The sequence below is a fragment of the Dasypus novemcinctus genome, chromosome 9, assembly GCF_030445035.2.
Source record: "Dasypus novemcinctus isolate mDasNov1 chromosome 9, mDasNov1.1.hap2, whole genome shotgun sequence".
In the NCBI taxonomy this organism is placed as follows: Eukaryota; Metazoa; Chordata; class Mammalia; order Cingulata; family Dasypodidae; genus Dasypus; species Dasypus novemcinctus.
Genome location: NC_080681.1, coordinates 8,817,622 through 8,843,867, shown reverse-complemented (window position 1 = coordinate 8,843,867; position 26,246 = coordinate 8,817,622). Strand labels below are relative to the sequence as shown.

Genomic DNA, 26,246 nt, shown 5'->3' with positions numbered 1-26,246 from the left:
GAGAACTTGTCAGCTTTGATCCTACAGCCTCAGGAAGAGAGATGAACCATTTGCCTGATAGTTTACAGCTGATTTTGTGAAGAGAACAGAGCAGCTGAGCCCAGAAATAAATGAGCCCTCCAGTCTTTAGCTGAGATGGGAAGAAGCTGGGCCCATGGAGCCTTAAGAGGAAGAGGAAGCCTCACAGACATCACCCACCATCTTGCTTAAAAACGTGGCAGTAGCTTTTGGTGAGTAAGTACTTCTTATGGTCCCTTGAGTTGGACTCTTTAGGGCCTTGTAATGTAAGCTTCTACCTCAAATAAATACCCTTTATAAAAGCCAACAGATTTCTCGTACTTTGCATCAGCACCCCTTTGGCTGACTAATATAGCAAACCTAATCCATTGACATTCAATGATATTACTGTAAATGCATTATTTACTTCCACCATTTTATCCTTTGGATTTCATGTCATATCTTACTTTTGTCTGCCTTTTTACTCTTTTGATTAGCCTTCTGCTATTCTTGCCTTCCACACTCTCCTCTAAGCATCTTCTTCTTTTAGGCTGCAAAGCTCCTTTTAAGCCTTCCTCAAAAGGTGGATTCTTTTTTTTACCAACTCCCTTAGTTTCTGTTTACTTGTGAATATTTTAAACTCACCTTCATATTTGAAGGACGATTTTGCTGGGTAAAGAATTCTCAGCTGGCAATTGTTCTCTTTCAGTATCCTAATCCTATCATACCACTGTCATCTAACCTCCATGGTTTCTGATGAGAAATCCACACCAAGTCTTACTAGGCTTCCCTTATATGTGATGGTTTGCTTCTCCCTTGCTCCTCTCATAATTTTCTCTTTATCTTTGACATTTGACATTCTGAGTAGTATTTGTCTAGGAGTAGGTCTATTTGCATTTATTCTGATTGGGGTGTGCTGTGCTTCTTGGACATGTAAATTCATTTCTTTAATAAGGCTGGGAAATTCCCAGCCATTATTTCATCAAATATTCTTTCTGCCCTTTTTCCTTCTCTTCTCCCTCTGGAATTGTTGCAGTTAGTGTTATCATTTAACTCCCTGAGCCCCTGCTTAATTTTTTCATTCTTTTCTCTCTGTTCTTCTCTCTCTTAAATTTCAGCTGTTCTGTCTTCTGCACCACTTATTCTTTCTTCTATCACTTGAAGTCTGCTGTTGTATCCCTGTAATGTGTGTTTTTTATCTCACCTATCATATATTTCTTTCCCAGTAGCTCTGTTATTTTTCTTTTTTTTAAAAGATTTATTTTATTTATTTCTCTCCTCTTCCACCACCCCCACATTGTCTGCACTCTGTGTCCATTCACTGTGTGTTCATCTGTGTTCACTTGCATTCTTAGTGGCACCGGGAAACCGCATCTCTTTTTTGTTGCATCATCTTGCTGCGTCAGCTCTCCATGTGTGCAGCACCACTTTTTTTCACGTGGGGTAGCTCTTCTTGTGGGGTGCACTCCTTGCATGTGCGGCTCCCCTACGTGGGGGTGCCCCTGCATGGCATGGCACTCCTTGCGCATGGCAGCACTGCATGTGGGCCAGCTCCACACGGGTCAGGAGGCCCTAGGTATCGAACCCTGGACCCTCCATATGGTAGATGGATGCTCTATCAGTTGAGTCATGTCCGCTTCCCACTGTTATTTTTCTAATCAGGTTTTCAAATTTTTCATTGTTCTCACTCAGTGTCTTCTTTTTTTTTTTTTTTTTGAATTCCAAAAGTCACTTTTATTGCCTTTCTATGGCAGTTGACATACACGTACAGAAAACAGGAACTAGAAGAACCCGCTTTAAAATGAGAATTTATGAAACAGGATTTAATTTGAACTTTATACTTGATTTTTTAAAAATTCATGATCATTTCCACAATTACTATGCCACATGCACATTTAGAACAATTTATAAGTAAATAGTCCTTTGGCTGATAATACAATTCCTTTAATAAATCCCTTGTTATATATTTATTTTCATATATATAGACTATTATTAAAAAAAGTGGTTGGGGTTCAGATGTCTTAGGCAAGACTTGACTTCTGGGTTTCAGAAAGATGGAAATTTTTTCTGAAGAAATTTTTCTTTCTTGTTCTGTAAGTTTTTCCTTCTTGCTTTGATATGGGCTTGCTTCTCACTTATGTCTGACAAAACGTTCCACATAAGGCATTGAAAAAAATCATTTCCTATTGTATCTTTTATTTAGGTGCCAAGGTATAGACCATTGCTTGAACTTGTACCAGCTAATTCTTCCAAAGATGTCTCTTCTCCAAGCACTGGGTCTAGCTTTTTCTTGACCAGTCTGAAGAAGCCTTAGGGCATCTTCCCTTTCCTGGACAACTTTATCTAATGCATCCATGGAATCTACCACCTTTTCTAATCGCTCTGGACTTGGCATTGGCAATCTCTGTCTCTTGGCCTCCTGTCTAGAGTTAGGAGTATGTTTCTTTCTTTCAACAGGACATACCAAAGTTTATGTAAATCTTCATTACTTTTGTTCCTTAATTGCTGACAGGTCCATGAAGCTCCAGATTTCACTTTTTCTCCCCCACCCCCCCCTAATTCTTTGGGTCATCAAAAAATTCTTCTAGTCCTTTCCTTGATAACATGGTATGAAGTAATCTACACTGGTGAAAAGATGTGACATTTGATGTATTCTTGGACAATAAACTAAGAGCAAACCTGAAAGCTGGACTAGCAGGGGTCTGAGAAATTACCAATGCTCTGAAAGCCTTCAGGGAGGATGGGACCATTTGACAAACAACCGTGAAACAAGACATTGTCATTTTTTCACATAATTCTCAGTGTCTTCCTGATGTCCTTTATCTCTTTTGCCATATTGTCTTTCAATTCATTAATTTGATTTTTGAAATTAGTATGAATCTCATTGATTAGTTGTCTCAAATCCTGTGTCTCATCTGGGGCTTTGATATGTTTCTTTGCTTGGGTCATTTCTTCCATTTTCTTAGTATGGCTTGTAATTTTTTCCTGATTTCTGGGTATGTGATTATGATGGTGAGCTTACTCTGCTACTCGTTTTTTCCCTCTTTTATGGGGATTTAGTGTCAGGAGGCTGTAATTCTGCCTTTCTTTCATTCTTGGTTCAACCTGTTCCTGATCTTTAGAATTGGCCCTTTTAGTTGCTCAACTCTGGGCCCTGGGCCCAGTAATGGGTCGCAGACCCACTTCCAAGGGCCTAAGGGAGGGAGGCTGTAAAGGCTGGAAAAAGCCTCTCTTCCACATTTAGTTTAAATTTCCTCAGGTGCACTTCTTTGGTCAGCCAGAAGATAGTGCTCTTTGGCAGACCTCTCTGTTCAAAGCCTGATTATAGTGTGTTTGCTGCAACACCTATTGGATCAATGTGACAGAGGGTCCTGTGTGGGGCCTAAGAGCCTAGCAATTTAATCTTTCTCAGAGGCTGTTCTCCAACCTTTGCCAGCAGTCTCTTTCTTTTCCTGGGTAGGAAATAATCCCACTCCCCTCTGTGTCCTCAATGCCCAGTGCTTGTCAGTAGGGAGGGTGACTGAATGGGTCAGGTCTCTTTAGTTCTATGCCAGCTCCCAAGGCAAAACATGGCATGGCCCTACCTGGCCTGGAGGCTTTACTGAAACACAGCAGACCACAGAGTGGGCCAAAAGAAGACTCAGCCTTAGGTTACATCCCTTTTTTTCCCCTTTCCTGGGAAGGTGGATCCTCCTGCCTGTTTGTTTGTAGCAGCCATTCTGAGGCAGAGAATTCAAAATTGTCTGCTCATAGGGTGGGGTAGGGGCACTGGCAGCTGCAGCTTCTACTCACAGTATTTCTGTGGAGATTCTTTTCCAGTGCCCCTCTCTGTTCTGAGTGGTGTCCAGCCTGCCCCTAGTGTCCTAAATCTTAGAACATTTTTTCCAGGCCATTTCTGCCTCTCTTCTAGCTACTTTTCTGTGAGAGGAGATGTCTCTCTAATATCCCATCTTCCTGGAAGTTTCCTATGACAGTTGTTTTAAAGTCTTTGTCTAGTAAGTCTGGACTTCCTCAGGGAAGTTTTCTGTCCCATTATTTTGTTCCTTTGAAAGAGTCATCCTTTCCTAATTTTTTTGCATTCCTTGTGGTTTTTTTAAAAATCTGGACATTTGGATATTATAATGTGATAACTTTGTCAGGGAAGTTTTCTGTCCCATTATTTTGTTCCTTTGAAAGAGTCATCCTTTCCTAATTTTTTTGCATTCCTTGTGGTTTTTTTAAAAATCTGGACATTTGGATATTATAATGTGATAACTTTGAAAATCGTTTTCTTCTCCTTGCCAGGGTTTCCTGTTTTTTGTTTGTTTGCTTTTCTTTCTTTTTTAATGTCAAAGACTTTACTAGTCTATGATTTTTCCGAACTATTTTTGCAAAGACTATTTTCTTTTTTTTTTAAGATTTATTTTATTTATTTTTGCCCCGTCCCATCCCCCCCCCCCCCCATTGTCTGCTCTCTGTGTCCATTCGCTGTATGTTCTTCTGTGTTTGCTTATCTTCTCATTAGGCGGCTCTGGGAACCGATCCTGGGACCTTCCAGAGTGGGAGAGAGGGGATTACTCTCTTGTGCTGCCTCAACTCCCTGTTCTGCTATGTCTTCTTATTTTCTCTCCTCTTTATGTCTTGTTGCATTATCTTGCTGTCCCAGCTCTCCGCATTGGCTGGCAGTCCTGTGCAACATGGCTTTCCCGTGCTGGACAGCATTCCCATGCAGGGTGGCACTCCTGCGCATCATGGCATTCCTACATGGGCCGGCACTCCACGTGGGCCAGCTGCCCTCACCAGGAGGCTCTGGGCATCAAACCCTGGATCTCCTATATGGTAGACAGGAGCCCAATTGGTTGAGTCACATCCATTTCCTGCAAAGACTATTTTCTTGGTTATTTGTGGTCACTGAAGTCTTTTATTCAACTAGTGTTTGACAGAGATTTCCTTGACCACCTAGAGTTTAAAATAAACAAACAAACATATAAAGGAAACACCTCTACCAGTCTAGCTAGGCTTGCACTGAGTCTAGAGATCAGCCAAGGTGAAAGCTGAGGTCTTTGCTGAGCAAATGTCTTGCCCTGTGTTTGCAGCATGGTTTTCTAAATTCCCCCATATACATCTCATTCCATAATGTATTAATTTTCTGAGGAAACTTTCCCCAGCATTTCCTCCCAGGCCCAGGTGCTCTATTGCATCTTCCCAATCTTTAAGATTGCCATCAAGTCAGGGAAGTGGTTGGGCAGGCACTAATAAAAGTGGCACATGTGGACCATTGACCATGAGGTGCAGCGGTGCTCAGAGATGTATTCACCAAGTGCAATGAATGTCTCATGATGATGGAGGAGGTTGTGGTTATAGGAGGAGTGGGGTGAGGGGGTGGAGGGTGTAATATGGGGAACCTCATATTTTTTTAATGTAATATTAAAAAAAAAAAGACAAAGAAATAAAAAAAAAATAGTAAGAAAAACCAAATGACTAAAGGAAATTGAAAGTGAGATGCTAATATGCCCAAGAAACCTGTGCTTAGATTTTTTAAAAAAATTTTTGGCAATGACGACTTTTATTAAACTCCCAAATTTCTTTATACTAAAAATAAAATAAAATAAAAGTGACACAAAGCTTTCCTGCTGTTTTTACGTTGCCTTTTTCTTGATTCAGCATTTACTTTTGACTTTTGCAGAGTTCTGAGAAAGTTGGTTCTGACAATTTCTAACTGTTTTTCAATGTTTCTATTCCACCATTTGTCTTTAATAACTTTTAAATAATTAAATGATATTTTGGATATAGCAGATCAAATAAAATTAATTTCATCTGTTTTTCACTCCATAAAATTAGCTCCAGGGAGCTAAAGGCAAGGATGTAGCTAACAGTAGAACTATATAAAAAATTTTAATATGCTGGGGAAAGATAACATAGGGCCAGTTAAATCCTATTCTTCTAAACAGATTAATCAATTGATATAAAAGTAACCACCAGAAGGGTGTAGTTGTGCAGGGGAGGAATGTGAGAGTGGTGCCGTGATACTTTTGGGTTGGGCAGTGCTAGTGTGTCAGGGGGGTAGGGTGTGGAGGGTGGGTTGGACTCTCCATGGAACTGGGGGGATGGTAGGGGGAGGGAGTAGGTGAGCACTGGAGACTGGTGGGTACATGGTTAAAACTAGAGTGTTGGGAATGTTCTTTTGGCAACATGGCAAGGGAGGGTTACTGGTTTAGCATCTTGGAATGTGAGGGGCATTCAGGACAGGGCACACCTGGGGCAGGCTTCCAGGGAGTGTGTGAGTGTTCATCTTGTCATAATGGGTTGTATCAGTGGGTGGAGACACACATAATGAGTGGGAAGGTGTTGGACTCTCATCCTGGGGAGTCCTGCTGTGTTCTCAAATAGAGGGACGGTAGTCTCTCAAGAGCATAGGCAGTGCATCATAGGGGAGGACATAGCGGTGTGTCAAGCCCTCTATGTTGTTGCAAGTAACTATGAATCTTGTCCTTCAAGGAGTGAACCCTGGTGGTTTCCATGGGTCCCGAGGGGAGGGAGAGGCAGGAATAGAATAGATGGAATGTGGGGCATTTTGGGGGTGATGGAAGTGTTCTACATGATCTTTGCAATGATGGATACAGGCCATGTTAAATTTCATCAAAATTTATAATAGGGTATGGCCCAAAATGTAAACCGTAATATAAACCATTGACAATGGTTAGTAGCTATGTTCCAATATTTGTACATCAATTGTAACAAATGTACCACCCACATATAAAATGTTACGAATAGGGGAAAGGGAGAAAGGGGGAGGATATTGGGTATATGGGAAACCCTATATTCTGTATGTGACTTTCCTGTAAACTAAAACTTCTTTAAAGGCCAAATGGAAAAAGTGAGACACTAGAGGAATAAACAGAAGAAATTATCACTATACACTCAAGACAACAGATCTGACAGCTATGAAAGATATAATGTCAAAAAATTTTTAATATTTTTTCATTATTTTTTATAACTCTGTATTAGTCAGTCAAAGGGGTGCTGATGCAAAATACCAGAAATTGGTTGGTTTTTATAAAGGGTATTTATTTGGGGTAGGAGCTTACAGACACCAGGCCATAAAGCATAAGTTATTTCCCTCACCAAAGTCTATTTCCACATGTTGGAGCAAGATGGCTACTGACATCTGTGAGGGTTCAGGCTTCCTGGGTTCCTCTCTTCCACAGTCTTGCTTCTCTCTGGGTTCAGGGTTCCTCTCTTCCCAGGGCTTGCTTCTCTTTACTCTATGAGCTTACTTCCTCCAGCTTAAGGCCCTTACTGGGCCTCCAGCTTAAGGCTTTAGCTTCAAACTCCAATATCAAAAACCCTCAACTCTGTCCTTTGCCCATGTCTTTTCCCTAATAATGTGGTCCAATCAAAGTCCTAATCATAACTTAACCACACCCAGGTACAGCCCAGATTACAAACATAATCCAATATCCATTTTTGGAATTCATAACCATATCAAACTGCTACATATTCTAAATCTTTATTTTTTATTTTCTTATTTTTTTTGTATTTTATTTCTTATTTTTAAACTATCATTATTATTTCATTTCTTTATTAATTGTATTTGCCTATTTTGTTGAATTCATTTTTGAAGAAGTTTTGGCTCACAGAAGGGTTACAAGTATGATAGAGGAGGATCATTTATGTGGGGTGTCACTAATGGGGGATACATGGGAGGAGGGTCACCTGGGCATACATACAAGGCATATGAATGTGTTCAGTTATTCATGGGGCATTGTCATGGTGGGTGGAGATTCACACAATAACCAAAAGAATATCAAATTCCCATCCTGGGGAGTTCTGCCACATTCTCTAATAAAACAGCAAAAACCCCCTGAGTACAGGGCAATGTCTAGTGAACGAGGATAATCCATTGATGGGCCCTTAATATTCATGATGGTACTTATGAACTGCTACTCTTGAAATTGAAACTTAGCCTAGTATTATAGGGTGTGTAAGAGTCACCTCCTGAGAGCCTCCTTGTTGCTCAAATGTGGCCTCTCTCTAAGCTGAACTCAGCATATAAATGCATTACCTTGCCCCCAGCATAGGACATGACTCCCAGGAATGAACCTCCCTGGCACCTAGGAATTACTACCAAGCAACAGCACTTAGGGATTACTACCAAGCACCAACTAGTAATGCAACTGGAAAAGATGTTGACCAAAAGGGGAAAAGGTAAAGATAAATCAGTTTACATGGCTAAGAGACTTCAAAGTGAGTTGGGAGGTCATTCCAGAGGTTAAGCTTATGCATGTTTCAGCAGGATCTCACTGACTGCCAAAGTAAGTACTACCTCAAACAGTGGGGCTTGTGAGAGCTCTGGAAACATCCTATATCCTGCCCTATAATCAGGGCAGACAGCTCAGGATTTTGGTGCCTTCCCAGTGGGCCTTACTTTGGTGTCTGGGCTCCCCTGGTGACAGAGTTGGACTCAGTTGTTATTTCCTTAAAATGACTCTTCTGACCCTTCTATTTGAACCTTTAATTAGTACTAGGATTGATAGGTATACATTCAAGAGACTAAAATCTTTGGGCTGTCCATCTGCCAGCTGGACCCTGAATCTTAACGGAGTTGCAACACCCACTCTCCAGTTCACTGGACTCACCCAGGACAACTAACAAGGAGATGATAATGAACAATGACCATCCCAAGGAACCGGGATAGTCTGCACCTGCAAGCAAGAGAGTCCCATCTCTCTGCCCCATGGGATTGAAGTCCCTCTCAATTAGAAGTGGAATGGGCATCACCATCCTAGAATCTTCAGGAATGGGGAATGAACTATGGACTAAAGTAGACTTATTTGTATTCTACTATAGACTTACTGTGATTCAAACAATGGAAGAAATTATATCATTGATATGGAGGCAGTGGCCTCTGGAAGTTCTGAGGGCAAGGAGAGGGGAAAAATAGGTGTAATATGGGGGAGTTTTCAGGACTTGGGAATTGTCCTGAATAACATTACAATGACAGATACAGACCATTACATATCTTGCCATAACGTACAAAAATATGCAGGAGGGAGTGTAAACTACAATGTAAATTATAATTCATGCTTAGTGGCAATGCTCCAAAATGTTTTCATCAATTTAACAAATGTACCTCGCTAATGAAGGATGTTGTATTGTGGGAAAATGTGGGAGGTGTAGGGAGTGGAACATATGAGAATCCCCTATATTTTTATATAACATTTATGTAATATAAATGTCTATTATATATATGTATATAGATACTATATGTGTGTGTGTGTTGTGTGTGTGTGTAACCACCAGAATGAACAAAATAGAAAAAATGTAGCTATTAAAAAATCACATACTTGACTCACATTCTACTTCTTTTTGGACAGTGTAGTTCTAGAACTCTCTTCCCCACCTTCACTGATCTGAAAGCCACGTGCTGAGAGGCTTCCATCATAGATTGCAGCAATCTGGACCGCTGAGGCATCTGGGGATTTCCAAGGATGTCTACCATGGAGAATTGTCCAATCCACACCAGAGTTTATATAATCAAGAATTAAACCACTGAGATTTTGTGGTTTGTTTTCATAGAATATAATAGCATATTTTGGTGACAAAAATGGTAACAAAATGCTGCAGTAACAAAACTTTAAATATTGCTATTTTCTTTGTGATAGGGTAACAAGCAACAAGGAAACTGAATTGGAGACTGGAAGTGTGGTAATCCATGTTATACAGTAGCAAAACATTTGCTAAAACTATTCAGTGTAATTACTTGGAAGGCAATAATAAATTTGTAGCCCTCAAGGAAGAGATTGAAAATAGAATCTTAAAATAGTTTATCTTTTGCAAAGTGTTACAAGAAAAAGATGAACTTAGGAAAAGTTGGCCAGTTAGTAATCAGAAAGAAAAGAAAGGAGAGCTTAGATATCAAAGTAGAAAAAGCTTCTGCACCCCAAAGTGAAAGAGATCAGATTTTAAAAGACTTCGAGAGAAAAATACCCACTAAATCTTATCACTTGATTAAAATGTCTGCAGGCAAATATCCCATAAATGAGTGGCCTTCATACCTATTATTAAAATTCCTCAATGTTTTAAAGTGCCTCAGGGAAAAGTTCAGATTAAAGTGTGGAGCCCAGTAAAATTTCTCATTTGGATAAAATGACTCAGGGCAAAGATCAAATTAAGGTAAAGTCTTTCTACCTATCATTTTGGTAATTTAAAGGGACTCACCATTAAGTTGAAAGATCTTTTCCCCAACTTTAAAAAAAGTTTTCGTTATTAAAATCTCATTTTGAAAATTCTCAAATCTACAAAAAAGTTGTAATAGTACAATAAATGCCCATATATCTTCACTTAGATTCATTAATTGTTAACAATTTGCCATGTTTTCTTTTTTTCTCTGTCAACAGTTTCATAAACACATATGCACATATTTTTACTGAAACATTTATAAGTTAGTTGCAGATAACATGACACTTCACCACTACCATAAGAACATTCTTCTATAAACCACATTGTAATTTTCTCATTCAGAAAACTTAACATTGCTGTGACATTATTGTCTAGTAGAATTTCCTTATTCATCTTTTAGCGGGGAAGCACTGTTTGCAGAACACTATGGATTCTGGGTTTCTGGGATCGTGGCTACCTCACATAAAGGAATTTAAGGACACCTCATAGGGTAGGCAAGGTAGTAAAGAGTTTATTAAGAAACAAGAAAACTAGAAATGAGATAATACACATCGTGAGACATGGATTGTGGTTGTGCTGCAGGGTAAGAGGCACATGTGAGGCTCAGGTTAGGCTTTTTAAAAGCCTTTCCCCGTCCCCTTTTCTAATGATGGGGAGGCCCAGCTGTTTGCTGTGCTGATTGGCTGCCCACCTTTTAGCTCTCAGGGGACCAATGGAGAGGCCTGCTGTTTGGAGGCATCTGGGGCTTCCCCTTGACCCCAGGAAGAACTCCAAATGGGACCTTGTGTTCAGAGTCTTGGTGGGGTCTTTCTGTCTTTGTTCTTTAGCAGCATCCTTCCCCTCAGGGGGCTTCTGGATGGGGTCTCACAGCCATATTCTCTGCCAGTACCAGCTGTGCCTCGTCTTCCCTTTCCCTAAGATAACCTGCCCCAGTGCCTCCCTCAGAGAGTTTACACCCTTGTTCTTAAGGGGGAGCTGAAGCGTGAGGGTCATTCTTCTGTAGCTGCTTCCTGCTGGATAGGGGCATTGGCCCTGCCTGATGTAAAACCCTCTGGCTATTCTGTTGAGATGGAGGGAAGATGGGTCTGGCACTGTGGTTGGAATTGGATAAAATCCCTGGATGACTAATATCTTGTTCTGGAAGGCACTCATTCTGGAAGAAATAAACTTAGTTAGAATTTAAGATACATGATCATACTAAAAAGGTTAAAGAAGTTGGTGGTGAGCAGGCCCAAAAATTGGGCCAGCCATGACATACTGGACCGCAAGAGGGAGAAAGTCCAGGTGCCTCAAGAGCCTTCATCCTCCCAAGGTTGATGGGAAATAACATTCTTCCTTAAGTTCTTTTATGCTGTTGGTTAATTCTAAAGAGAGATTTTGGTAGACCTGATGGTTTGGTATGAACTGTCAACCCCAGTTCCCATGGTGGTGGTATAGCTAGGACAGTTAGGAGAGATATGAAGAGAGGCGCTGCCCTAGACATAAACTCACAAAGACAGTATAGTCAACAATAAGACAAGCACATGGCAAGCAAAATAAAGACAGTACTTAAGAGAGCCATTCCTTTATCTTACAGGCATATTCATTGACTTCTTAGAAAATGAATTGTTTGCCAAGACTTTTAACATGTTCAATATCCTTCTGCATATGATTTAGAATAGAAAAGATATTATGATAGTCATCAGGCATCTAGGTACAGTAATTGATACTAATAAATACACCGACCAATGCATAAGTTCCTCTTTGAGCTGCAGTTAATAGATCTGAGCATCAGTTAGCAATACCGTATATATTGTCTCTCCATGGGACCAGGCCATAATGTCCATTATGTTTGTCTAAGTTCTGTTCACATTACCCTGATAATTATTGCTCCACTTGGTATTTCCTTCACACAGCCAGCTTGTTGCAACACCATCGGTCCTAGAGGGAGGCTCCAGTGTTTCCCTGGCCTGGAGCAGAGCCCTGTGTTAGCCAAAGGGGTGCTGGTGCACAGTATCAGAGCTCTGCTGGCTTTTATAAAGGGTGTGTATTTGGGGTACAAACTCAGTCACAAGGCCCTAAAGAGTCCAACTCAAGGTACTGTAAGAGGTACTTTTTCACCCAGAGTTAACACAATCTAATATGTCCAGAGGAACAGACCAGTTTACAAACATAATCCAATATCAATTTTCCTGGTCACAAGAGAGTCTGACAATATTGAAATCTATCTCTTAATTTTTAAAATACTTTCTAAATACTTCCAATGCTGTATATAACATATCAAATGAACTTAACTATTTTTAGTACTTTACTTTTTACTTTTATACCTTTACCATGATTAATTAAAAGATATTTTACTTTAGCAGTACAGGAAAAACTACTTTCTGCATTATTATATGAAAACCTAAAATTCCCTATAGAGTCAAGGTTATCTTCTCCCCTATCACCACTTTCATATGCAGATTGAGGTGGCCTCTGACAGGTTTCCCTGTTAAGAACTTACTTAGTTATCAATATCAGTTTAGGTTTCTAATTAATAATGGCTTCCTGGAATTAGCCATTTAAAAACTTCTATCTAGGGAAACGGACTTTGGCCCAGTGGTTAGGGCGTCCGTCTACCATATGGGAGGTCCACGGTTCAAACCCCGGGCCTCCCTGACCCGTGTGGAGCTGGCCATGCGCAGTGCTGATGCGCGCAAGGAGTGCCCTGCTACGCAGGGGTGTCCCCCGCTTGGGGAAGCCCCACGCGCAAGGAGTGCGCCCGTGAGGAGAGCCGCCCAGCGCGAAAAGAAAGAGCAGCCTGCCCAGGAATGGCGCCGCCCACACTTCCCCTGCCGCTGACGACAACAGAAGCGGACAAAGAAACAAGACGCAGCAAATAGACACCGAGAACAGACAACCAGGGGAGGGGGGGAAATTAAATAAATAAATAAATCTTTAAAAAATAAAATAAAATAAAAATAAAATCTTCTATTTAGATAATGCTTTTACAAACTTCCTATAACTAACCAGGCTACTTTTTGTTATCAATATCAGTTCAGGTTTCTATTTAATAATGGCTTCCTGGAACTAGTCATTTAAATATTTCAGTTTAGAAAATGTTTTTGCAAAGTTCCTATAAGCAACCATAACCATATAGACTAATCACTCTACCTTTGAATAAGCTTATTAAATTACAATAGGCAGGAAGCAAATGTGGCACAAGTGATTTGGCTCCCATCTACTATATGGGAGGTCCAGGGTTCGATTGGGGGGCCTCCTGGTGAAGGCAGGCTGGCTGCATGGTGAGCTTGCCCACGTGGAGAGCTGGCCTGCATGGAGTGCTGGGCCACACAGTGTGCTGGCCGTCACAGGAGCTGGCCTGCACGGAGTGCTGACCCATGCAGAGAGCTGGTGCGGCAAGATGATGCAACAAAAACAGACACAGAGGAGAGACAATAAGAGATGCAGCAGACCAGGGAGCTGAGGTGGCTCAAGAGCTTAAGCACCTCTCTCCACTCCGGAAGGTCTCAGGATTGGTTCCCAGTGCTGCCTAAAGAGAAGACAAGCAAGCATAGAAGAACACACAGCGAGTGGACACAGGTGCAAAAACACCAAAGGGAGCAAGGAATAAGTAAACAAATAAATCTTTTTTAAAAAATTACAATTAGCAACCAATTAAATTTAGCTTTATCCATTTAAGAGTCTTTTTTTGTTTTTTAAAGATTTATTTATTTTTAATCCCCCCTCCCTCCTCCGGTTGTCTGTTCTCTGTGTCTTTTTGCTGCGTCTTGTTTCTTTGTCCGCTTCTGTTGTCGTCAGCGGCACGGGAAGTGTGGGCGGCGCCATTCCTCGGCAGGCTGCTCCCTCCTTCGTGCTGGGCGGCTCTCCTTATGGGGCGCACTCCTTGTGCGTGGGGCTCCCCTATGCGGGGACACCCCTGCGTGGCAGGGCACTCCTTGCGCACATCAGCACTGCGCATGGGCCAGCTCCACACGGGTCAAGGAGGCCCGGGGTTTGAACGGACGCCCTAACCACTAGGCCAAGTCCGTTTCCCCATTTAAGAGTCTTATCTTACATTTCTCATTCTGTTCTGTGAAAACTAGTTATTTCACTTTAGGACATCTATAATTCATTAAACATGAACTTGGAATTTCTTCTTAAAGATTTAATACATATAATGCTAATTTATTTAATTGGTAATCTATAAACCTAAGGAGATAACACCCAAGCTAAATAAAATTGAAACCATTATAGCTTATGCAAGAAATTTTCTCTTCCTTCACAGGAGGATAAAACATCTTTTTTTTTAAATAAAATTCTAAAATTGTGAATAATCTTAAAAGTATACTGACTGCCAGGTTCTGGAATAATTATAATTGTTTAATTTGTTTTAATCATAATTTAGAAAAGATCTTTCCATAGCTTTAAGGACTTTACCTTTACTTACTGAAATTTGGCAATAGGATTATTAACCACCCTTATTTTAAGGGCATTACAGATTTACATTGGAGAATTAAAAGATAAACTGTGATTCTTAATTCCCCAGCCTAGAAGATAGTTTTTTTGTTTTTTTTAAAAAAGATTTTATTTTATTTATTTCTCTTCCCCTCCCCCCCATTGTCTGCTCTCTGTGCCCATTCACTGTTCTTCTGCGTCCACTTGCATTGTCAGGTGGCTCCGGGAAACTGTGTCTCTTTTTTTTTTGTTGCATCATCTTGCTGCATCAGCTCTCCGTGTGTGCAGTGCCACTCCTGGGCGAGCTGCGCTTTTTTTCACACTGGGCGGCTCTCCTCATGGGGCACAGTCCTTGTGCGGTGGGGCTCCTCTATGCAGGGGCGCCCCTGCGTGTCACAGCACTCCTTGCACGCGGCAGCACTGTGCATGGGCCAGCTCACCACATGGGTCAGGAGGCCCTGGGGATCGAAACCTGGACCCTCCCATATGGTAGATGGGCGCTCTATCAGTTGAGCCACGTCTGCTTCCCTAGAAGATAAGAGTTTTAAAGTGTCACACCTTGCCCTTCCCTCACCGCTCTTGCAAAGAGAAGGCCCTGGGGCTGGGTGAGTCAAAGAGCTTAGGAAAAACTTTTTCCTTTTCCCCAATGGTTTCTATATTCAGATTTCTATATGGCCTTTCCATTCTGCTTAGCCTAATTTGGACTCCACAATATTCATTTACATATATAAGAGCATATTTAATTTTTAACAATTAGAATAGAGTTCTTTTAAGAATTTTCACTTGCTAATTTGATATTACCATCCCAATGTGTGAAAATATACATTTAGCAAATAGGCAGCCCCAAATAGAGAATTAGACACAGAAACACACAACTCACTAAAGTTATTTATAATTTTCATTCTCTTCCAAAATAAGTTTAACTGTAAAATAACGTTCAAAAGATCTCTTTGAAAGCTATTTCTGATTATTCTAACTTGCACTGTGACCATGCAGTTTTGCACAAGAATTTTGTTCCTTTTAGTTATTAGCTTATACACAAACTGTTCCCAATGCTTTAAAATACACTCTATGACATTTTCCTTTACTCCAGAGCTCTGCTTATTTCCCATTTTGACTTTGACAGACCTTGAATGAGCAACACTAATTCCAGAATCTACTCACTGAGGTCACTGAAGTCTCAAGGTTAACTGTTTTTGTTTTTTTTAATTACCTACTGCTTTCAGAGTTCATGATGCTCAAGGTGGGAGGTGTTCTCCGCCCCACCCCTACCACCACCCGCGTTCCCCAGTCCTCAGAGACAACCGGACTCTTGTGGTCGCTGGCCGGGAAAGTGGACGTCCAACCCTGAGGGCCAAGGATTCACCCCACACGGAGATTTCCTCAGAGGTCACGGGGTCCCTCTGGGCTCTTGGCCTCAGTAGGTAAATTGGATCCACACCTGCACTGTCGAGAGAAAGCAGGGATATTAGCACCAGTGGAAGGGCAGGAGGCAGGGTTTTCTCAAATTCGCCTTCCCCTGAGCCATGGGGGGCAGGAGTTGCCATGCCTGCAAAGAGGGGAGAATACAGTGGGGTGGCAGTTTGGTGTTGTTTATGAATTTCAAAAATAGACCTTGGATGGTGTTTGTAAACTGGTCTGTTCCTCTGGGCATTTTAGATTGTATTAGATTCAGAGGTTTCACTTTTTCTTGATTAAATTACGGTTGAGGCTTTGATTCGGCCACATTAATAGGATGTGGAGTCCCCAACCCCTTGATGGGGGGACACATAGGGAAAACGACACGGAGAAGGAGAGCACAGAGGAGAAGAAGGCAGGATTAGAGGAGCTCCGTAGACACAGCAGAGGCCCCAGGAGGAGAGTGAGCCCACTAGCCTGCAGCTACCGCTGAGCCTGGAGAGGAATGAGCCCCAGGAGAGAGATGAAACTTACCCCAGCCTACAGCTGAGACCAGAAGCTGGGACCACGGAGCCTCAAGAGGAAGAGGGAGGCTGAACCCTCACGGACACAGCCCGCCATCTTGCGCAAGTTGTGGCAAACGACTTTGGGTGAGAAAGTACCTCTTATGGTACCTTGGGTTGGACTCTTCAGGGCGTTGTGACTGTAAGTTTGTACCCCAAATAAATACCCTTTATAAAAAGCCAAGAGAGTTCTGGTACTTTGCACCAGCACCCCTTTGGCTGATTACTACAAGTGGTTACCGCTACAATGGTGAGGCCAGTCCTGAAATAACCATAAGCAATGGCAAATTCAGTTCAGAATAACCATCACAAGCTCAAGTCTAAGGGCAAAGCTAGTAGCTACTCACAAAATAACCATAATCAAAGATAAGTTTAATCTAGAATTATCATCACAATAGTAGGTCTAGGCTAAATGCACCCAGTTATAGCAATTTCAGCTTTTGCTCTTATATAATAAAGGCATCTTTATAATGATCTTAAATCTTAGTTTGTAGTAAGTTTTCACTCCAAAACAAATTGGGCACATTCACTTATTAACTAAGAACTAAAACTATTTTATTAGTAACATTAATTTTGCTAAGTTTTCCCACTTTTCTAGCAGCTGAATCATTTCCATTTGTGATTTCTCTTATACATCAAAATCAATTGCAAGATACTGTTGAAATTTAAAGACTCATTTTTATGTCACCTTTTTGAAGGTATTCCATTTGTAATAGGTGAACCCCAAATCTGATTTACAAGTTCCTAGGCACAAGCAGATTGACAAAGTTAAACTAAGCACAGGTTCCATCAGAAGAGAGAATTTTAGGCATAGCATAGGGTAAGACCTGACGGGAGCCATTCTCCAGGAACGTTTTGATCTTAGTTGATGGCACATGAGGAGGCTCCTTATTCTAGACTGGAGAGGTTTAGTAAATGGCCTGGATCTTAACTGCCCGTTCGATCCCCTTACTAGGCATCACCAAGGCTAGAGAGATGGCAGTTGGGATCGAGTAAAGTGGCTCCCATGTTAATTAATAAATTAGGATTCTTCCCTGCCACGTCAAGGGTCACCTGAGGCTCCTGCTGGCTGAAGGCTCACGTGTAGCTTCAGGCCCCTCCTGCCCTGCCCTGGGACCAAGCCCCAGTGGTCCAGGTGGCAAGACAGCTTGGGGCCGGGGGCCTGCCTCCACACTTGAAGCAGGCTCCTGCTGATGTGCAAGCCTGAATTCGGGTAGGGGGCTTTTAATTGCGGCAGTTAAAAGGGGACCCTGCTTCTGGGCCCTGTGCCTGCTCCCTCCCCACCTGCTTCTCCTTGGCAGCTCAGCCTGGATTGTTGAAAACTGCAAAGGCTCTTTCTAAAAGGAAGTTAATGGAAGTCTGGCACCCGGGGAAGGGTTTTGCAACTTCCTACAGATGTCCGAGGCAGACTGGCTAATAAAGTGACAGGTTTGGTAGTGCATTTCCTACCCCTTTAAGGAGACATGGTCTCTGACCCTCAGATCTGCCTGTCCCCTCCTTCCCTCTTGGGCAGGTTTAACTGGAATTCAGGGTCCCCTACAGAGCCCACTCTTGGTCAAACTGCAGCCTCATGGTGTGGCAGGAAAAAAATAGCCTCTTCCTTTTTAGACCATCAGTAGGCAGGTTGTCCCAATTCCTGAGAAGGCACCCAATGGGGAGTCTGCTGGAGTGCTAGAGGTCATGCCCATTGTTCTAGGGAGAAATGGAAAAAAAGCTCTGTTAACCAACCTGGTGTCCCAGATCCCAGCCTGACTAAACCTTCAGCCTCCATACAGAGGTGCCCAAGTTGCCTAAGTCTTGAGAGATGTATGGAGTTGCTGCTCTCATTCTTGGCATCTCCAAAATCACATGTTCCATGCCCTGGGCATCCCTGGGGTGAACTAGGACTTGGGCGATGTCTGGACCTAGGTTCTGGACTGAAGCTGCCACGCTGAATTTTCTCCCTAGAGAAGTGGCTGGCTAGAGACTTCCTTTTAGCCTACTCTTGCAGAGGTCTTAGAAAGGTTGGCCACGAGAGAGGCCACTGCCAGGGGCTGAGTTTGCAGTTAAACAGGACATTAAGAGGCACGTTAAAAAGCAGAGGCTGAGCGTTCTTCAGCTTAAAGGCAAACAGCCTCGGGGGGCCTGGAGGTAAAGGATTAGCAGGAATCTCAGGGCCTGCCGGGGGCTGAGTAAGGAACAAACCTCTGTGCATGGCCCAGGGTGAGAGTCCCAGGGCCCTTGCTAATAAAACAAAAGAGGGCACAGACAGGCTTTAGTTGAAAACTCACCCCGTCTTCGGCAGCAGTCAGGGAATGTTACTTGCTTTATCTCCTGGTTGGCTCACCAAATATATTAACAGAATGCTCTGGATTCTGGGCTTCTTGGTTCTTGGCTATGTTGCATAAAAGAATTTAAGGACATGCCATAGGGTAGGCAAGTAGGTAAAGAGTTTGTTAAGAAACAAGAAATAAGTACACAACCCAAGACTTGGGTTGCAGGTGTGCTATGGGGTAAGAGGCTCACGTGGGACCCCAGGTCAGGCCTTTGTAAAGTCTTTCCTCTTCTTCCTTCCCAATGTTGGGGAGGGGCCCGGCTGTCTGCTGTTCTGACTGGTTGCCTTATGGTCCCCACGTGTTAGCTCTCAGGGGTCAATGTTGTTGGGAGGTATCTGGGGCTTCCCCTTAACCCCAGGAAGAGCTCCAAATAGGGCCTCGTGGCCAGGTCTCAGCAGGGTCTTCCCAGCTTTGTTCCTTAGTAGCAGCTTTCCCCTTAGGGCAGGGGTTCTTAACGTTTCTGCTCCACAGACCCCTTTGCCAGCCAGGTGAAAACCACAGACCCCTTACTAAGCCCACACTCTACTATGTGTTGTTTAATAAATAGGTCACAACCCCACCAACATGTCTCCACAAGAATAGTGTTTTTATGAATTTCAATTCAAGTTCACAGACCCCTAGATAAGAAGCCCCGCCTTAGGGACTTTCTGGGGCGGGGCAGGGGGGGGGTGTCTAAGCCCTGTTCTCTGCCAGGTACCAGCTGCAACTTGTCTTCTCTTTCCTCTAACTAACTTGCCTTCACACCAAAAAGCTGCCTAGAACCCTCTGCTTGTGGGTGGGTCCTATCAGCTCTGGTTTTCACTGCAGGATAATCTATTCATTTCAGTGGGGAACCCTTGAAGTCAGCGTCTTACACTTGGGCTGGCCAGATTTCCCCAGTGAGGGCTTGCAATCTCCTGCCTGAAGAAGGCTGCCAGCAGAGGGTGGGGTGGGGGTGGGGGGGGAAGATGGGGAAATTGTGCTATTAAGTATGTGAGCTCTCACTTAATCCCTCTTTCAATATTGAACACTTTTCCCCAACTGTGCTTGATGTTCCCCAAACCTTTGTTTTAATCTCTCCTGAAAATAGACCTCCCAAATTCTGCTTGCATTGGTGAAGAGCAGTTGCCCAATCATTTGGAGTTAGAGGGGGAATCTGAAGATCTAACGTTTCTTTTTCTTTTTAAACATTTATTTTAGTTATTTATTTCTCCCCATCCATCACTGTTTTTTGCATTTGCTGTGTCTGTTTGTTGCTTGCTGGTCCTCCTTTAAGTAGGCACCAGAAACCGAACCCAAGGCTTCCAGTGTGGGAGGGAGATGCCCAATCATTTGAGCCACCTCTGCTCCCTACTCTATTGTGTCTCTCATTATGCTTTCCTCATGTTTCTTGTTGCATCAGCTCACTCCTGCCTGTGTCAGCTTGCTGTCTTGCTCATTCTCTCCAGGAGGCATCAGGAACTGAAACTGGGGCCTCCCATGTGGTAGGCAGGAGCCCAATCACTTGAGCCACATCTACTTTCCCTAATTGTTTCTGTTTTTTTTTTTTTTAGTTTTGCTATTTTTAAATTTTTTATTCATTTAAAGATTTATTTATTTTTATTCACACATACAGATATCCCTGTCGTCTGTTCTCTGTGTCCATTTGGTGTGTGTTCTTCTGTGTCCGCTTGCATTCTTGTCAGCGGCACCATGAATCTGTGTTTCTTTTTGTTGCGTCATCTTGCTGTGTCAGCTCTCTGTGTGTGCGGTGCCACTCCTGGGCAGGCTGTGCTTTTTTCATGAGGGGCGGCTCTCCTTACAAGGTGAACTCCTTGCACGTGGGGTTTCCCTACACGGGGGCCATCCCTGCATGGCACAGCACTCCTTGCGCGCATCAGCACTGTGCGTGGGCCAGCTCCACACGTGTCAGGAGGCCCGGGGTTTGAACCCTGGACCTCCCATGTAGTAGGCAGACGCTCTATCAGTTGAGCCAAATCCACTTCCCCCTAATTGTTTCTTGAAGTTTATTTACAATAGCATATTTGGGGGACACTTAGGGGGGTATATATTTAGCTAATATCATCATGTCAATGTTTAATTTCATTTTTAGAATCACCTTTACCCTCTCCTCTTTTTAGTATCACTTTTAACTGCCCACCCTCTTCTAGAGGTCACTGGGTCACTGGTGCCACTAACTCCTGGTCCCAAAAGGGTTTGTTGGATGAATAAAAGTGCTTTTTAATTTAATTTAATTTTTGCTTTCTCCACTACTGGTTTATGGTTTAGCTTCCTTGTGCCTCTTAAATTCTTTGCCCCTCTTCCATCTGCTTTCCATCTCCAGTTTCTTGCTGTTGTCTCCTTACCCTTTCTCTTTGTTCTTGTGGGCTTGCACCTTTGAAAAATCCCTTTCCTCATGTTCTAGTGAGGTTTGGGGAGGGAGTAGACGGCAGGGCATGCACGTATGTCCCCATCTTTAACCTGAAGCTTTCCACTCTTGATTTCAACTTTAGCGTTACCCAGCAAAAACGGGGGCAAGGATGTGTCTCTGTCTGATGAACTTAAATGAGCAATTACTGAGACACCAGGGTTTCAAAGAGAAAGAGTTTATTGCTAAGCATTGGCCTAAAATCTGTCTTCCTGAGTCGAAGTTGGTGCAGGGTTTTATGGATTCAAACAAGGAAAGATGGAGTTGTTACCATTACAATAGCAAGTATAAACTAGGGCTGGGGCTAAGCTAAAATAACCATTATAACAGTGTAAACACTAGTCCACAGTTACAATGTTTCTATGAATGATAGCGCTCCAAGGACACAGCTTACTTGCAGCCTTGTCTTCAAGAGGAGCAAACTTAGTTCACACACATTGATACATAGTTACTCAGAGCAACTGACATTATTCCAGCTTTTTATTTTTCATAATTTCAAACCTAAGGATAGTATAATGCACACCCATATACTCTTTTTTTTTTTAAGATTTATTTACTTATTTCTCTCCCCTCCCCCCCGCGGCTGTCTGTTCTCTGTGTCTATTTGCTGCGTCTTCTTCTTTGTCCGCTTCTGTTGTTGTCAGCGGCACGGGAACCTGTGTCTCTTTTTGCTGCGTCATCTTGTGTCAGCTCTCCGTGCGACACCATTCCTGGGCAGGCTGCACTTTCTTTCGCGCTGGGCGGCTCTCCTTACGGGGTGCACTCCTTGTGCGGGGGGGCTCTCCTACACGGGGACACCCCTGCGTGGCAGGTCACTCCTTGCGTGCATCAGCACTGCACATGGGCCAGCTCCACACGGGTCAAGGAGGCCCGGGGTTTGAACCGCGGACCTCCCATGTGGTAGATGGATGCCCTAACCACTGGGCCAACTCCACCGCCCCCATATACTCTTTACCTAGGTTCACCTTATAGCTAATATTGTGCTACATTTGCTATCATCTATCTATCATCATCATCATCTTTATTATCTATCAATCTTTTGTGTATGTACTTTGTTTCTTGCTGAAACTCTTGAAAATAAGTCCTAGACACCATGACACTTCATCCTTAACAAACTTCAGCATGTATCTTGGAAGAACACAAACCTCAATACCTTTATCATCATGGATGGAATTAAACATTGACAAATATTATTTAAATAGAGTTCCCCAAATATCCCCCCAAATGCCCTTATTTCTGTTCTAACTTAATTTTTTCCCCTTTTCTCTAATTTGCAGGACTTCAGCTCCTCCTTTGTTTTCTTTGTGTTGCCAAGGAATCCTGGCCAGTGAAAGTAAAAGCTTACTTCAGGACCACTCTCATCCATGCTCACTTCTAAGGTCTCGGCAGTTATCCAGCTTCTGCTTGTGAATTTGCTTGCTCATGTTAGTGTGACTTGAGTGAGTGCACAATCCTTCTGCCAATGCTATTTTTTAGGAGGAGGATTGAACCCAGGACCTCGTACATGGGAAGCAGGTGCTCAACCTCTGAGCTACATCCGTTCCCCAACAAAAGCTGGTTTTTTCCTTTTGTTCGTTTTGTTTTTAGAAGGCACTGGGGAATGAACCTGGGATCTCAAATAGGGGAGCAGGCACTCAAGCACTTGAGCTGCATCCATTCCCCAGCACTAATGTTTTAACGCAGTTGTCTGTCCCAGATATCAGGGTCTACGGTTTTAAGTTTGGCTGCTCGTACAGACCTAGTTAACTAACTCGTCTGAAAAACCTCAGGATCCTCAGGAAAACCTCCGTGGCCTGAGCTGCTCTGGCAGGAGGTGACGGAGGCAACCATGTGACTATTCTTTTGGCCTCTTTGAATGTTGGTATTTTTCCAGTCGGTGCAAAACCACTTGAAGTCAAGGTGTGAGTGCCAAACTCCTTTAAGTTGGTTCCCTCCTCTTTACAACCCACAAACTTTTTTTGTGGTCTTGTCCCAAGGGTGGTCTGGGCACCATCCTATAAACCGTTTTTTTTTTAAAGGAGGTACCAGGGAATGAACCCTGAGACTCATATATGGGAAGCAGGTGCTCAACCATTGAGCTACATCCTCTCCCCCATCCTATAACTCTTGCATCATCTTTCTCTGCTTCCATTTCCCGACATCTTCCTTCAAATTACTTTAGGAAGTAGGGGCTTTGAGCTGATCTCACTTCCGATACCATCTTTATAGTTGTCAAACGGTGATGAGGCATCTACAGACTCCTTTAATGTAGGTGAACACACAGGAACTTTTTTAAAAAATTTCATTTATTTATTTACTTACTTACTCACTTCTCTCCCCTTCCCCACCACCCACCTCGGTTGTCTGTTCTCTGTGTTCTGTGTCTATTGGCTGTGTCTTCTTTGTCCACTTCTGTTGTCAGCAGCATTGGAATCTGTGTTTCTTTTTTGTTGTTGTTGTGTCATCTTGCTGTGTCAGCTCTCCCTGTGTGAGGCACTATTCCTGGGCAGGCTGCACTTTCTTTCGCGCTGGGCGGCTCTCCTTACGGGGTGCACTCCTTGCGCGTGGGGCTCCCCTATGCGGGGGGCACCCCTGCGTGGCACGGCACTCCTTGCGCGCATCAGCACTGCGCATGGCCAGCTCCACACGGGTCAAGGAGGCCCGGGGTTTGAACCTGGACCTCCCATGTGGTAGACGGACGCCCTAACCACTGGGCCAAGTCCGCCGCCCACACAGGAACTTACTTCCATGAGGGCAGCCAGCTGCGGCCGCCATAGCACAGCTGTCAGCGTTTTCTTTAGCTGCCTCCGCATGCACAGTACTTTGGCTGAGCCTCTTGCCTCAGCGCTGACTGGACCTTTGGCAGCGTTTAATAGCAACTTTTCAACCCTGGGCCGGGGGGGATGCCCCAGAGCTTAAACCCACATACCGCCACCACCCAGACCACCCACACACCTCACCTCAAGCCCAGAGCCCATCTCCAGGGAAAGCTAACCATCCCCACTGCCTCCGGACCCCCAGCCCTTCCCCTTTTCACACATTTGCTTTTGACTCGGGAGGGAACGCTCCTAGCCTGCGCCCCTCCACAGGAGAGGCACGGTAAGCCCGCAGGCCCCCCTCACCCTGCTGTGTGCTCCCCGCTTGCTGGTCGAGCCCCTGAGCCGACCGCTCCTCCCGTTGACCCCTCAGGGCACCTCACTGCCCGGTACCCGCGTGCAACACGGTTTATTTTGTTTCCATGCATTAAGGCCTCAGTTTCCCATTGGGTCACACCTGACCTCCACCCAGACCCAAATTCAAAATCTAACTTAGCTAATTCAGACCAGACCAGCTTCCCCGGGCTTGAAGTCCCTGTGAGGGCACCCAGCCTTTGCTGAATATCCTGATGAAGGCAGAGGTACCATCAGATCTTCCAAGACGCTCTCTTGCCATTCATTCTCTCAGGACTTTTAAACCCTCCAGGTCCTCCCAGCTTTTCTGGAGCTTCTAGCTACGTGCCTGCGTGCACATTCAGTACAATTGATTGGCAACAATTCCAGTCCATTTGACAATAATTCCGGTCCATTCCTGGATTTTGACTGTGAATGTGGGAAAGGAAAGTTGATTTCTTTTCCGTGCATATCATCCCTCTTTCAAGCATAGGCGTTAAGTCTGCCTGATGATTATCTTTGCAACAGAGATACTAGCATTTCTGCAAAAAGGGCAAAGGGCACCTTTTTTTTTTTTTTTAAAAGATTGATTTATTTATTTAATTTCCCCCCCTCCCCTGGTTGTCTGTTCTTGGTGTCTATTTGCTGCGTCTTGTTTCTTTGTCTGCTTCTGTTGTCGTCAGCGGCACGGGAAGTGTGGGCGGCGCCATTCCTGGGCAGGCTGCTCTTTCTTTTCACGCTGGGCAGCTTTCCTCACGGGCGCACTCCTTGCGCGTGGGGCTCCCCTATGCGGGGGACACCCCTGTGTGGCAGGGCACTCCTTGTGCGCATCAGCGCTGCGCATGGGCCAGCTCCACACGGGTCAAGGAGGCCCGGGGTTTGAACCGCGGACCTCCCATGTGGTAGGCGGACGCCCTAACCACTGGGCCAAAGTCCATTTCCCTAAAAAAATTTTTTTTCAGTCCTTTCAATTTGCCCTCTTAAAAGGTTGTAGCAATTTATAGCACTTCTTGTCCCGTCCTTACCCCCAACATTATGAGAGCTCCTTTTACCCCTAATCTTCTGTAACTTTGGGTATTATCAAAATTTTTTTTTTTTTTTTTGAGGTCTCAGAGCTGGGGATTGAACCCAGGATCTCTTTTGTGGGAAGCGAGTGCTCAACCACTGAGCCACATCGGCAACCCAGAGATAGTTTTTTTGTTTGTTTGCTAGTTGTTTTTTTTTTATTTTTTATTTTTTATTTTTATGAGGCACAGGGAACTGAAGTTGGGAAATCCCATGTGGGAAGCAGGTGCTCAACCCCTTGAGCCATATCTGGTTCCTATCAATTATTTTTATCTTGGCCAATCAGCTGGATTTAAAAATGAATATATCGTTGATTAAATTTGCATTTAAAAATTATGTCTACCTTGAAAACCACGGTTTTATTTTTCTAACAACTTGTAAATCTTTATTTGTAAACTGTCTTTATTACCTTTTGCCCAATTTTTTTCTATTGGATTGCTTGTCCTTTTCTTACCGTGTTTCCCTAAGTGCTGACCATATAAAAGATATTAGGGGGCAAACAGACTTGGCCCAGTGGTTAGGGCGTCCGCCTACCACATGGGAGGTCCGTGGTTCAAACCCCGGGCCTCCTTGACCCGTGTGCAGCTGGCCCATGTGCAGTGCTGATGCGCGCAAGGAGAGCCCTGCCACGCAGGGGTGTCCCCCGCGTAGGGGAGCCCCACGCGCAAGGAGTGCACCCATAAGGAGAGTCGCCTAGCATGAAAGAAAGTGCAGCCTGCCCAGGAATGGCGCCACACACACTTCCCGTGCTGCTGATGACAACAGAAGCAGACAAAGAAACAAGATGCAGCAAATAGACACAGAGAACAGACAATCA

General features: G+C 43.7%; 1 pseudogene; it reads right to left on the bottom strand.

The window, feature by feature from the left end:
- Positions 1-1,984: 1,984 nt before the first annotated feature.
- On the bottom strand, positions 1,985-2,774 carry LOC101431260 (large ribosomal subunit protein uL29m pseudogene; annotated as a pseudogene).
- Positions 2,775-26,246: the final 23,472 nt, after the last annotated feature.